This window comes from Thermobia domestica, chromosome 16 (genome assembly GCF_964235325.1).
Source record: "Thermobia domestica chromosome 16, izTheDome1.hap1.1, whole genome shotgun sequence".
Taxonomy (NCBI): domain Eukaryota; kingdom Metazoa; phylum Arthropoda; class Insecta; order Zygentoma; family Lepismatidae; genus Thermobia; species Thermobia domestica.
In genome coordinates, this window is record NC_137469.1 from 2,749,517 (window position 1) to 2,762,646 (window position 13,130).

The following is a 13,130-nucleotide window of genomic DNA, read 5'->3' on the forward strand; positions in this document are numbered from 1 at the left end:
ATTCCGACGCCTCGTGTCTCTATCCTCAAAAATTAATGTTAAAAGACTGAATATTGCACCCTGTAGCGTGGTACATACATACAAACAAATAAATTGAGATCAAATTGTCCCAGACCTTGACGTTCAGCACTAACGTTATAATAAGTATCGCACTTGGTTAGTTACACGATCGACTGCCATACCTTGCGTTTCTCACTTGGTCTCTTCATACAAGCTATGCCAAGTTGTAAAGTTTCAAAGAAAATTTAGAACTGTGGTGGGGAAGAGGTACGAAATAAAATTTTCATAATATAATGAAAAAGATATTGTTGATACAACATTAATTGTTACCTGAAGTTTCCAGTTGCATCTCAGCCACACCACTGACGTTAGATTCATCAGAAGCAATTTTCGGATCAACATTTTTACCATTTGTTTGGGTTTCCATTTTTACCAAGCATTGCATTTTTCATAATGATTTTCGTTCTTGGAACTAAACCACCCATTTCTTTCTTACACGTTTTGCAACAAACTCGTTTGATCGTTTACTTACCTGATTGAGTTTGAGTTACTCTAATAAATTTGTACCAAATCATGTCCTTCTTTTCTTCACGTATAACCCATGTTAAACGATTCCATGTTGTACGGAGACAGAACTAACATGTACTGTACAAACGAATGCTTGCGATATTTTAATTTCAGAACCTCAACGTCGCAATGAATACAACACAACAGTTTGTTTCCGTGATAATTATTTTATTTATTTTTAATATCAGTTCTATAAGTAGTCCAACCTTCGACTACGACACTTTCTCGCAAGTTAACTGAGAAGCATTTAAACAATACAATATACGTTAAAAATAAGGGGGAAAAGAGACAAAATAAATTGTAGATCACCACATTGACCTGCTGTAGCCACGAGAAATCAAACCATTCACATGGGAAGAAAATTGTCTTCTGATTGGGGAGCACTTTTGGACAGTTCTCTTGGTCTGGAAGATTTTTTTTTTTTTTTTTTTTTTTACGAACATAAAATAAAATGCAAATAAACACATGTTTAAGACAAGTCTTCAAAATACACGTGTTTAAAACAAAATGTTTAAAACATAAACAAAATTTGTTTTAAACAAAATCAATTGTTTTTTAAAAAAGTTTTAATCATTTGTTTTAAATATTTTGTTTTAAACAAAACAACCCTGGAAGTTAGTAAATTTGGGACAAAGCCCAAACTAGCAAAAACTTGAACTAATTACATGAACCTTCGATTGTGCCACCTGCAAAGTCTATAAAAAAAGTGACAATTCACAGCAACTAGGTAACTAAGAAAATGTTAAGCTAAGTCAATTGAACTTAACGGCAATCTTCTGAACAAGGAATTTGCCAACTTGATCAGAAGTAGTGGCTTTTGGGGGGAGGCTTCTCCTTTCTCCCTGCTGAGACAAGACTTAGCTTTTTTGGTCCTCCTGAATAAGTCATAGTCCCCCAAGAAAAACTTCCTGGGTACACCCCTGTATGATTATTTAATTACATTTGTCACTATTTTATTTGTCAGTTTAATTTCTATGCAGTTTCGATCGTACGCAGTTTCGACCGTACGCAGTTTCGATCGTACGCAGTTTCGACGCTACGCAGTTTCGATCGTACGCAGTTTCGATCCTACGCAGTTTCGACGCTACGCAGTTTCGATCCTACGCAGTTTCGACGCTACGCAGTTTCGGTCGTATACAGTTTTGATCCTACTCCGGTTTTTCCCTATATAACTTCAAAAAAATACTATTACTTAATATTCTGTGATTATAAAATAATTGCTTTTTTATAGTTCGATCATATGACCTTATCTGTTTTCGATCCTACGCCGGTTTTAGTTTCGATCGTACGCAGTTTCGATCATACGCAGTTTCGATCGTACGCAGTTTCGACGCTACGCAGTTTCGATGCTACGCAGTTTCGATCCTACGCATGTAACCCGTAATTTTATGTAAAACAAAGCAGATAACATTGACAGGATAAATTAAATAATTACTCTTTTTTACTTGTTCCAGCTGGCGCTGATGCCTGCAATAGACGTTTCCGACTTTAGGTTATCTATTTCAAAATAATTATAGCGGACCCCTTTACCATCTGTATATATTTGACCCAAGAGGTTAAGGATGCCTTACATTTATACTCGTGTGCTCTCTTCTTGATATGTTCCTGTCTTCGCCACTGTCTCACCCTGTAGCCTTGGTGTTAAAAAGGGACGTTCAACATTAATAAACTAATCTATTAATTTTATTTTATCAATGCACTAGTTCATCTTCATGCATTTAAAATCACGAGTACAGTTGATTTATTTTAAATTTTTCGGTATGTAATTTGTTTGCAAAATCTTCATAATTTGCTTGTCTTAAACTGTAGATAACAATATTAAAACCAATCGACTTATGCAAGTCTTTATTCATAGTTATTTCCAAAAGTTGGAAATGTTTTAACATAAATAAATAAAAACATGACACTATCTACATCGGAATCAGTGGACTGTATCAATAAACATTGCCAGTGAGTTTTTTCTTTTCCTTTCTCTTATCAGTATGTACACAGAAAAAGGTTTTTCGTCACAGAAACGTTTTGATGTTTTCAGTCCTGAGGCAATGTTGCAGTATCTTGTTCATGTGGTGTTGAGCGCAGAAACAATTGGTGTAGAGAAGCATGAAGTATGATTTGTTGTGTTGATACGTTAAGTGAAGTTCTAATCTTAGTTGATTTATCGACTTTGAACAGGCATGTTTTTGAAATCTTCACCCATAGGGTAAATCCAGAAACAGCTAGAAACATAGATAAATCCACTGGCTTATTTTCCTTCAGAAACTTCATGTTCTTGTAATTAAACTTATAGCAACGTGGAAATAATCTTGTCTGGAAAATTGTGTTGCTTGGCATTTCGTAGTTTGTGAATTACTGATTTCATATGCATCATGGATTGAAGTTAACTGTAAGGTGAGTTCAACTTTTAAATTATCATATTAGTTTGTGTTTTGATTGGGTGATTGAATGGAATGTGACGTCTCTCTTCAGCACCAAGGCTACACCCAACGTGAATTACAAGTGCTCTTACCGTGTATCGAATATGGGTTTTTCGCACCGAAGTTGGAAACGTTACTCATGTACGTAGCAGTGAAGTAACTAAGAGGGAAGTCAAACGGGGCTTGTGCTCGGGCGCCAGATGGAGGAGAAACGACAAATATTTATTTTCACTATAAGGCAAGGAAAGGAGTTTTAGCAAACTAAGGATCCTAAAAAATTACCTCAGAAACTTAACAGGACAACAACGACTCACCAACCTTAGGGTCATATCCATAGAGCATAGATTAGCCTCGAAGCTATCTTTTGGTGACATTGTCAAAACCTTTGGAGCCAAAAGAGCGTGCAAAGTTAAGTTTTAGTTCCACCTTTTTGTGTTTTTTTCATTTAACTTACATCGATTTAAGAGATTTGCAAAATGTTCGAGTATAATATTCCAGACAACAGCTTGACGGTTTGTGATAATTAAATATTCTATTCTAAAGCAACAGACTGTTGATTCATTCTACACATATGCACATCCCGTTATAATTAAAAAAAAAAAAAAAAAACTGTGATTTGCAGTTATTATGATAAAATCATAAGAATGTCAAGCATGCTACTCTCAGGCAATCAAATACTAATTAGTTTGGTGTTTTATCTTGTACTAAAAATTAAATTCTGTTCTGCAGTTTTGAAATCAAGCTTTACCACTTGAAGAAAAAATAGAATAGGAGAATCACTGCGTAATGCCAATATCAGATGTAGTCGGGGGCGTTTTGGTTTGGTTGGTCAGGAGGGGCGCTAAGGCGAGTTCTTACCCCGGGTGACAACTAACTTGGTTGCGTCGCTGGTACCTAGGTACTCATAGGCGTACAGTCACATATAAACTTAGAAATATCTACCTCATTGGAGATCGAACAAAGTCGAATTCTAATACGGTTATAGTTAAGGAGAAGAACTTCACGGTTACGGTTGGAGTAGAAACGCTATTGCATTTCAAGCACAATCTTTCTCCTCTTCCAGCTCCCACATGCCCCATCATCAATCCCTTTTAAAGTTTTTACATTTGTAATTTTATTAATTTACACTTTCATTTAAATATTATAAATTAGTTAAGACGTTACCTTAAAGTGCAGTGTATTTACTGTTAAAATCATTTCGAAAATTCGAGTTCGTAGGATCTAAAAACAGTTTAATTCAGTTTATATTATTTTGAAAGAAGAAAAAATTGTTCTGGAACTTGAATCAGGCTCTCAAACGGACTACGTTTGGATTCCAAGATACATCTGCTCACGTAAAACAGAGAATGCGATTTTTAAATTAGACAAAGCCGAAATGCTAACTTATAAAGCATAAGCATGGAGACAAAATACACCTTTTGAGTTCAGTGGGGTGTTAATTGGTGAAAGTTAGGAAGTTTTGAACTGAATTAGATAAAAGTTTTATAAATGGCTACTCTTTGTGTTTCGTAGGGGCCCGGTGACTCAGTGGTAGAGCGTTCGCCTCCGGTACTTAGGGTCCCTGGTTCGATCCCAGCTCGCTCTGTGTGGACTTTGTGGTGGACATACACCGTACTCGTGGGTTTTCTCGGGGTTCTCCTGTTTCCTCCCACTTTCTTCACTCCATCATTTCATTGATTTCTCATCTTCACCGTCTCCTTTAGCCTCACAGGCATAATCGTGGAACGTAAAACTCAAAGATTTCATTTCTGTGTGTTTCGCGCTCTTTGCCACGGCTTGTTGATCTGAAACTTTTTTTAAAAAAAATCATTTGACATGTTTTCGCTGCAACACTTTATATTATCTTCATTAAATTTTGCAGGGTCTTAGAGATCAATGGGGGTAAACTCGTAGATAGAGATTTTAAGGATCGTGTGCGTCATTTGTGTTAGTGTGCGAAGAGTAATCTCGCACAATACATTTTCTTTTTTGTCTCAAACAAACCCTCTCCACGTTCATTCTCTTCCCCTATCATGAGCTGACGGTGAGTCTTTATACCAAAAGGCCATAGATATTTAATAATAATAATAATAATAATAATAATAATAATAATAATAATAATAATAATAATAATAATAATAATAAATAATAGACTTTGTCCTTCCAGCGGACATCCATACAAAATGTAGTGTATAATACATAAAGTGTCGCGATCATACCCATTTATCCCAGCTGAAATTAAAGTATAAATAGCGCTCCAACTAGTCTAGTGGCTACCTCATGTGTCTTTAGTGCACTTGATTTCAGGTTCGATTCCTGGGGAGAGAACACAAGAAATTTATTTTCACAATTATTAACTTTGATTAATCACCTGTCTTAGAACATAACGGTGGGATATTAAACTAGAAAAAATAATTTTCCAAGGGTAAATAGGTGGAAGAAAGGAAGTTGGTCCAAACCTCGAAGCTATTTTATTTAAATGAGCCAATTACCGTTCCTACAATATAAAGCACTCTGACTTGCTATTTTAGCAAGAAACCAAATCGTCTAAAAAGTGCCATATTACTATACCAAAATCTACAGTGTCTTTAAAAAGAAATAATATCCGAAACATCTTCAGCGTTACTGAAATCGAATTATTTCTGACTAATACTTTACCTCCATAATGTTTACTACATTTATCTGTTTCCTGAAGAAAGAAAAAAAAAAAGCCATGCTATAAGTTTTCCTCTTCGTAGAAGATAGAGAGGTAAACACACTCGGATAATACGTCGATGTCCTTGCATTGCCCAGACATGGGAAAATACGCCGTATTGCTTCTCGCGATAAGATGCGAAAGTAAGCTGTATGATGTAATTGACGAAATAGTTACAAAAGAAAATCCTTCATCAGATGTGGGACTCTAATTTCTAGTGTACTAAAGAGCAAATAGGACCTACTGCTAAATGCAGTATGTTATTTCTGTGAGGATTTTCGCAACTTAATCCAGTTAAATAGAGGCGGTATAGGGTAGGGATTGATTAGGATTTTAGATTTTGGGCTTTCGGCATCAATGGACATGTTAGCCCGTCACGTTTGAGGGATAAGGTCCCTCGGCAAGCATACTAATCGAGAAAAGGGAAGGAAGAAAGGATTTGGTTAAGAAGGAAGCGGCCTGGGACTTATGTTAGGTACCACCCGGCATTTGCCTGGTGTGATCCGGGTAAATCCATGAAAACCTCATTCAGGATGCCTGGCCTGAAAAACCTTTTTACACTGTTTCGACCAAGTGCCTCCACCGGGAATCGAACCCGAGATAGCTCGCACCAAAGGTGAGGGGAGGGGCAGGGATTGAGCTGAGGGAGTAACATAATGATTAATAACAAGTTTTTTTCTTATTCTTAGCTATCCAGTGCTCTTTTGGTGGGAAGTAACGGTACGCAGTACTGGCACCTTTTTATAAAGTTTTCTTCTAAAAAATAATTAGAAGGATAGGATTCGCGATCGATCAAACTCATTCGATATTGACCAATCTTGGCATAGTAGTAACCTTGACGCCTTGGTGTGGTAGAACGTTCATCTCTGGTGCATGGGGTCCTTGGTTCGATCCCAGCTCGTACCAAGTGATCTTTGTTGTGGACAAACACCATGTGCGTAGGTTTTCTGGGGGTCCTCCTCCCTTTTCCTCCCACTTTCTTCGTTCCACCATTTCATTCATTTCTCATCATCACCATTTCCTTTAGCCTACCCAGCATAACCGTAGGACGTAAAACTCAATGATTTTAAAGATTTGACGCTTTGATAGTGTGAAATATTTTAGTATGGTGCGCAGATCTTTGGCTTTCAAATTATTGGCCATAAAGTTGTGTTTGGACTCAGTAAAATCAACTAAAGCAAAATCGTTGGAACTCATCCGATTTTTAAATTAAAGTTGCTATGGTAGGAGAGATTCACAAGATTAGAACGTTTGTGAAATATTATTATGCAAAACTTTAGTTCTCGAGTTACTGGCCACCAACGTTGGGTACGTACGTAGTAAAAGAGTGATATGTATTGCATTCTGTTGACGAATCTCATCCGAGCTTGACAAAATTTGCCGTTGTGATAGATCTCGACGAGTTTTCTTATCTATAAGCTTTCTTTAAACCTTTCTGACGAGTTTTCTTATCTATAAGCTTTCTTTAAGCCTTTCTGACGAGTTTTCTTATCTATAAGTTTTCTTTAAGCCTTTCTGACGAGTTTTCTTATCTATAAGTTTTCTTTAAGCCTTTCTGACGAGTTTTCTTATCTATAAGTTTTCTTTAAGCCTTTCTGACGAGTTTTCTTATCTATAAGCTTTCTTTAAGCCTTTCTGACGAGTTTTCTTATCTATAAGTTTTCTTTAAGCCTTTCTGACGAGTTTTCTTATCTATAAGTTTTCTTTAAGCCTTTCTGACGAGTTTTCTTATCTATAAGTTTTCTTTAAGCCTTTCTGACGAGTTTTCTTTAAATCGTTCAGTTTAACGTCCACGATTATGCCCTTAAGGCTAAGGGAGACAATGATTAAGGCAAGTGAATGATGATGGAAGAACTGGTGGAATGAGAAACTGGGAGAAACGGGAGTACTCCCTCCAAAAATTAAAAAAAAGCCCCGACGTTGCCCACCCCAAACTTACTTCGAAGGCAGAGATCCCACAGACCAAAGGTTACGCTCTACCACTAAGCCATCGTGCCCCCCTACCCCGGAGTTTTATTTAAAAATGAAAGATCCTCACACCATAATATTTCCTATTATGGAATGTTATGGTGTGACTATCTTTAATTCTTAAGCAATATAAATTTCGATATAAAATTTCTATGATTTAAAATATACATCTTCAACAATGATTACAATATGTATGTCTAAATAATCTTTCGTTTTATTGTAGACTAGGGGGCGCGGTGGCTCAGTGGTAGAGCGTTCACCTCTGGTGCTTGGGGTCCCAGGTTCGATCCCAGCCCCCGCCAAGTGAACTTTGTGGTGGACAAACACCGTGTGCGTGGGTTTTCTCGGGGTTTTCCCGTTTCCTCCCACTTTCTTCATTTCACCATTTTATTCATCACCGTCTCCTTTAGCCTAACCGGCATAACCGTGGGACGTAAAATTCAAAGATTTCATTTCATTTTTTATTGTAGACTAGCTAAAATACCTATTCTTCGCATGCGTCAGATAAAATATCTATATAAACAAGCTGAACAACGAGAGGAGAAAAATATCTGTAATTTTCTACTACACATATCCCGGTAAACGCACCCTAAGATCCCCTTGTTCCCAGATAATGAGGGCTGTATTTGGAAGTCAACGCCTGTGGGAGTATCATCATTCATCGCAGCAACCGCGAGAACTATGGATTTGACATTAACATCGGTCATTTTGGATTATTTTTACGTGTCTCGGTAAATCCCCTTTCGTACGTGACCCCCTGGCCCACATACAATGGTAGCTGAATTTGAAATTAATCGCTAATGGAAGTGCCACCATTGATCTCAGCGACCGCGAAAACTATGAATTCGACACAAATATCGGTCATTTTCTACTACTTTTACATGTCTCGGTAAACGCCCTCCCTGAGAACCCCGTGGTTTGAATTTTGAATAAATGCTTCGTCGGTCTGGGGCCTTGGACTAAGGTATCCGTGACCAAAATTTGGAAACTCTCGGTCCACTCGTCTGGCCCTCAGGCCGCACACAGACAGACAAACACAGAGACAAACTATTTTATTTATATTAGATTGAAGCCAGCATGAAAATGAAATTCGTAAAAATAAAACCTTTAATTTATGCTTTTTAGGCTCGTGTCTGAATATGAAGTAGGTGATAGAATGAGAGTTCTAAGAAAGAATCGGCTCTAATGCTAAAAATTCAAAAACTACAACCTGGAAACAACCGTTACATATGTAGTTCATTTACGAGTTTGTTCTACTGTTACAGTTAATATTGATATAATATTTTTAAAGGTAAAATTTATCTGTGTTAGCGATTGGGACGTGAATCTGACTCACGTAATCTTATCATCACTGGTGTCAACTGGATTGACCAAGACGGCGTCACACAGTCTGCTTGTGTATAATGCCAACGAACAAGCGTGGTCAGGTGTTTGTCTTGTTTCTTGTTGTCATGGGGATGGAATATTTTATGTACTGTGAGTGTGTGAAGTAGTGGATATTTTAAACACAAAAATTAACTACCGCTTAATGGCAGTAGAAAAATACCCAAACCTGGATACCATTTCTAATTCCGATTTTTATACTAATTTGAGGACGCTTAATTCGTATTCGTTCGTGGAATCACGAGAAAAATAATCTCAAAATGGGGTTGTTTGTATTTATGCATATTCCAACTTTGAGGCCATTTTTTTGTTGTTTTTTTCGTGGGAACCGCTGTCGCTTTCTGGTATAGCATTCACCTCCAGCATGTGGGGTCCCTGATTCCATCCCAGCCTGCGTCAATTGGGCTCTTTTTGTAAACAAATACGAAAGCATGGCTTTTTTTCGAGTTCTCCTGTTTCCTCCCACTTTGTTTATTGTGTGCCATTTTTATCCATGTCATTATCGTGATTTTCCATAGTCTCAGTATAGTATTGTGGTACATTTAAAAATATGGTAATAATCCCATGGACAAATATGTTTATTTATTTATTTGTTATCAACACAACAGGTATAAGCCCAATTACAGTGTTGGTGTATTACAAAATAAAACTACAATAATTTTCTTAAACATAGAGTTCATATTACATGTCAATTTCTTTATGTTCGATATATATTTCGTTACAAGAACAACATATTATCCAGATTGGTGGTTTGTATACTACGTTGGTTCTTGCTTTCTCTCTCTCTCTCTCTCAATAGAACGGCCAGAGATGTCAACACGAGTCTTAAGTATCAGGACATGAAAGTTGAGTTTTGATATGACATTCGTACAAGTCAACTCGTTCCATTTCATTCAACGTCTTCAAATTAGCATTAAAAACGTAATTAGAAATTTATCCAAGCGTGGATACTTTTTACTACTAACACGAGCGGTAGTTTTTTTTTTTTTTTTTTTTAAAAAAAAAGAATAAGATTTCTTCTCTTGTTAGAGACTTATATCAATGAGGTATTTTTTTATAAAACTTGAATAAATTATTTCAATTTCGATTTTTTTTTTTAAAAAAAATGAGAATTGGATCTGGAATAGAATATAAAATCGGATCGAATTTAATTTTCTTTTAATCATTTTGATCCACTTTACAATCTTATCTTGTCGGAAAGCTTAATATATCACTTAGGGTAACTGTCTGCCTGATCATAGGAGACTAATCATTCTAAATTGTTGACTGTAAAACCTCTATGACCTAAAATCAATGAGGTGTACTGCAAGATTTTGAAGACAAAGAAGAAATTTAGATTTAGACCCGAAAATTCAAACCAAGCACTGTAAAATTCTAATGTTTTTCTCAACAATCCCGACCAGTTTCTTCCAGGCATATTTTCACGGGGGTAGAAGGAAAAGCCTGCCTCCCAGAGATAAAATAATAATAATAATAAAATTGCTATTGTCAATACACCAAAATATTGTCCCAATAAAGTTCCTCACATTTTGATTTTGCTGCAAGGGACAAATTTTGTTGGGAGAGGGCCTGGCTCCGACACATTTAAAAGGTTAAAACTCTCGTATAGGCACAAAGATTCGCAATATGATAACTTTATACTCTATGCCTTCTACTAGGGCTCCTTACGAAGCAAAACACGAGGCTATCTCGTCTCGTCTCGTCTCATGGGCAATCCTTAGGTGCCGATCAATTAATATTACGTATAATTGTGTTCTTAACCTTTAGCTAGGGGCCACGGTGGCTCAGTGGTAGAGCGTTCACCTCTGGTGCTTGGGGTCCCGGGTTCGATCCCAGCCCCCGCCAAGTGAACCTTGTGGTGGACAAACACCGTGTGCGTGGGTTTTCTCGGGGTTCTTCCGTTTCCTCCCACTTTATTCATTCCACCATTTCATTCATTACTCATCATCACCGTCTCCTTTAGCCTAACCGGCATAAACGTGGGACGTAACACTCAGAGATTTCATTTCATTTTTTTAACCTTTAGCTTCCATAAGTTTTACCCTTTAAACTTGCACAAAAGAGTATAAAAAAAATGAACGATATGAAATGATTGTGAAAGAACAATAGCAGAAAACCGATGCCAAAATCATGCTATATTCAAAAATTTATTTTAAACGATGCGACAGTTATGCGACATTTTAAACGATGCGACAGTAAACCTTCTCCGCCTTAGCACACGCATTTCATTTGCAGTGAAATGATTAAAAAAAAAAAAAAAAAAGGTGAATCCAAGTGTTAACTACATTCAAAAATACATTTTAAACAGTTCAACCATTCCCTTACTTCCGCCATTTTATGAATACAAAATGGGAAACTAAAATATCACAGAAATAACCACCCTTCCTCCTTTCCTTGGAAGCAAAATTTTCGATAACGCTGGGACATGTGTCAACTTACTTTTTAACAAGAAATTCAAATTCCGAGTGTTTCATCTACCTAATTCGAGGAGCTTCTGAGGTTTAGCACAAATTTTAAATTCCTCTCCTCTCCCTTAGGGTAAACATTTTAATGAAAGTGACATGATGAAATCCCGGCTCGCGCCAAGTATTAGCTAGGTCTATATTGAAAAATTCGTTTCAAATAGTTGAGACATTCTCCCTTGAAAATGATAGACAACAATTTGAATGTGAAAAAATAAAAAAAAAAAAAAAAAAAAATAGAAACTGCCCTCTTAGAAACGGAATTTTCAAAAATGGTGGAACACGCGTCAACTTATTTATTTATTTATTTAGATACTGTTCCATCTCAATAACTTAAGGGGCTCTTAATAGATTGTTATTCTTGAGTTGATTTTAACGTCCCCTTCAGTAGCGAGGCTATATGAGACGGATCCTACTGATTGACGTCGAATCCGAACTACATGAACTCCCGAAACGAACTCGGGTCTCTCATGCCAAAGGCGCGTATGCAAACCGCTTAGCCACGATCTGTGAAGGATAGTAAATACTGGAGTGTAAATTTTGAGAATCGAACCCTTGATTGTAGGTTCTCAGTCAGTCTAAATCGTAAGCTGATCTCTTACAGAATATTACGAGAGATAGGGACAAACATGAATCAAAGAGCGTAGGAAAGTGATAATTGTTTTGATTGCTTGTTCTTATAACGTGCATAAAGAATGTAACTTATCATTACATTGATTTGAAAAAAAATCTTCATACCTTTCTCTTTTTCATATAGATTTTTTTTTCTTTCAGTACTTGGGTACTTAAGGATTTCAATTTTACATGAAATTGTAATTTTAAGTCCCTAATCCTAAATAATATATTTAATTACGATTAAATACGTTATGAACTGGAAATAAAATGTTTTAGGCGTTCTATTAAATTTTATTGCACTTAAGTATCAGTGCTTTGCCGAGAAACAGAAATTTCAGTTAATAAATAAACCTAAAAGGCCTATAGCATCAAATTTTCTTTCTTTGGGATTATAATAAAGTTTGTCGTTTACAGTATTCTTTGGCCTACCGCTCACTGGCGACAAAACAGTTGCGCAACTATCTCGTCGCTGTCGCCTGCATTCAGCAACTTCAAGGAGACAAAACAGTTTTGTTGCCATACCCTCGCTCACTGGCGACGGCAACAGAAAAGTTGCCGAGCATTTGATATCACAATTTACATAATCGGCAACCGGAACAGTTCACATAATCGCTGGTTTCGGACATAAAAAAAAAACTACCGCTCATTTCAATGGTTAAATAAATAAATTTAAATAAACTTTTGAAGGTAGCGTCAACAGGGGCGTTATTTCAGACTTCACTTGAGGGGGGCAAGAGCACCACCGACATAAGACTTTCACGTTTTATACTAATATATTAGTAGACAATTGATTAAAGTATATGTATTTCTCAAACTCTTAGGGAGCAATTGCACCTCCTGCCCCCCCCCCTAAATGACGTCCCTGAACGTCAATGAGTGACAAAAATAACAGCATTATGTAAGCTAATGCGAACAGGAACAATTATTCGAATCAAAAGATAACAAGAATAACGAAACTATAAAACGACTGGAAATAACTAACAGAACGAAACTAACAAAAGCGGCAATCCGACAACACTGTACCGTAACTGTACTCTCAGATGTTCT

At 36.6% G+C, this 13,130-nt stretch overlaps 1 protein-coding gene across 2 annotated transcripts in view; it reads left to right on the forward strand.

Annotated features, from left to right (window-relative positions):
• The first annotated feature begins 2,555 nt into the window (after positions 1-2,555).
• LOC145672880 (uncharacterized) overlaps positions 2,556-13,130 on the forward strand; it is a 35,978-nt gene continuing 25,403 nt past the window's right edge. The window contains exon 1 of one of the 2 annotated variants that reach the window (XM_081742068.1): positions 2,556-2,955. The gene's annotated coding sequence lies outside the window, so the exon portion shown is untranslated. Of the gene's footprint in view, positions 2,956-3,080; positions 3,220-13,130 lie in introns of those variants that run through there. The other variant, XM_081742069.1, reaches the window with a different exon arrangement.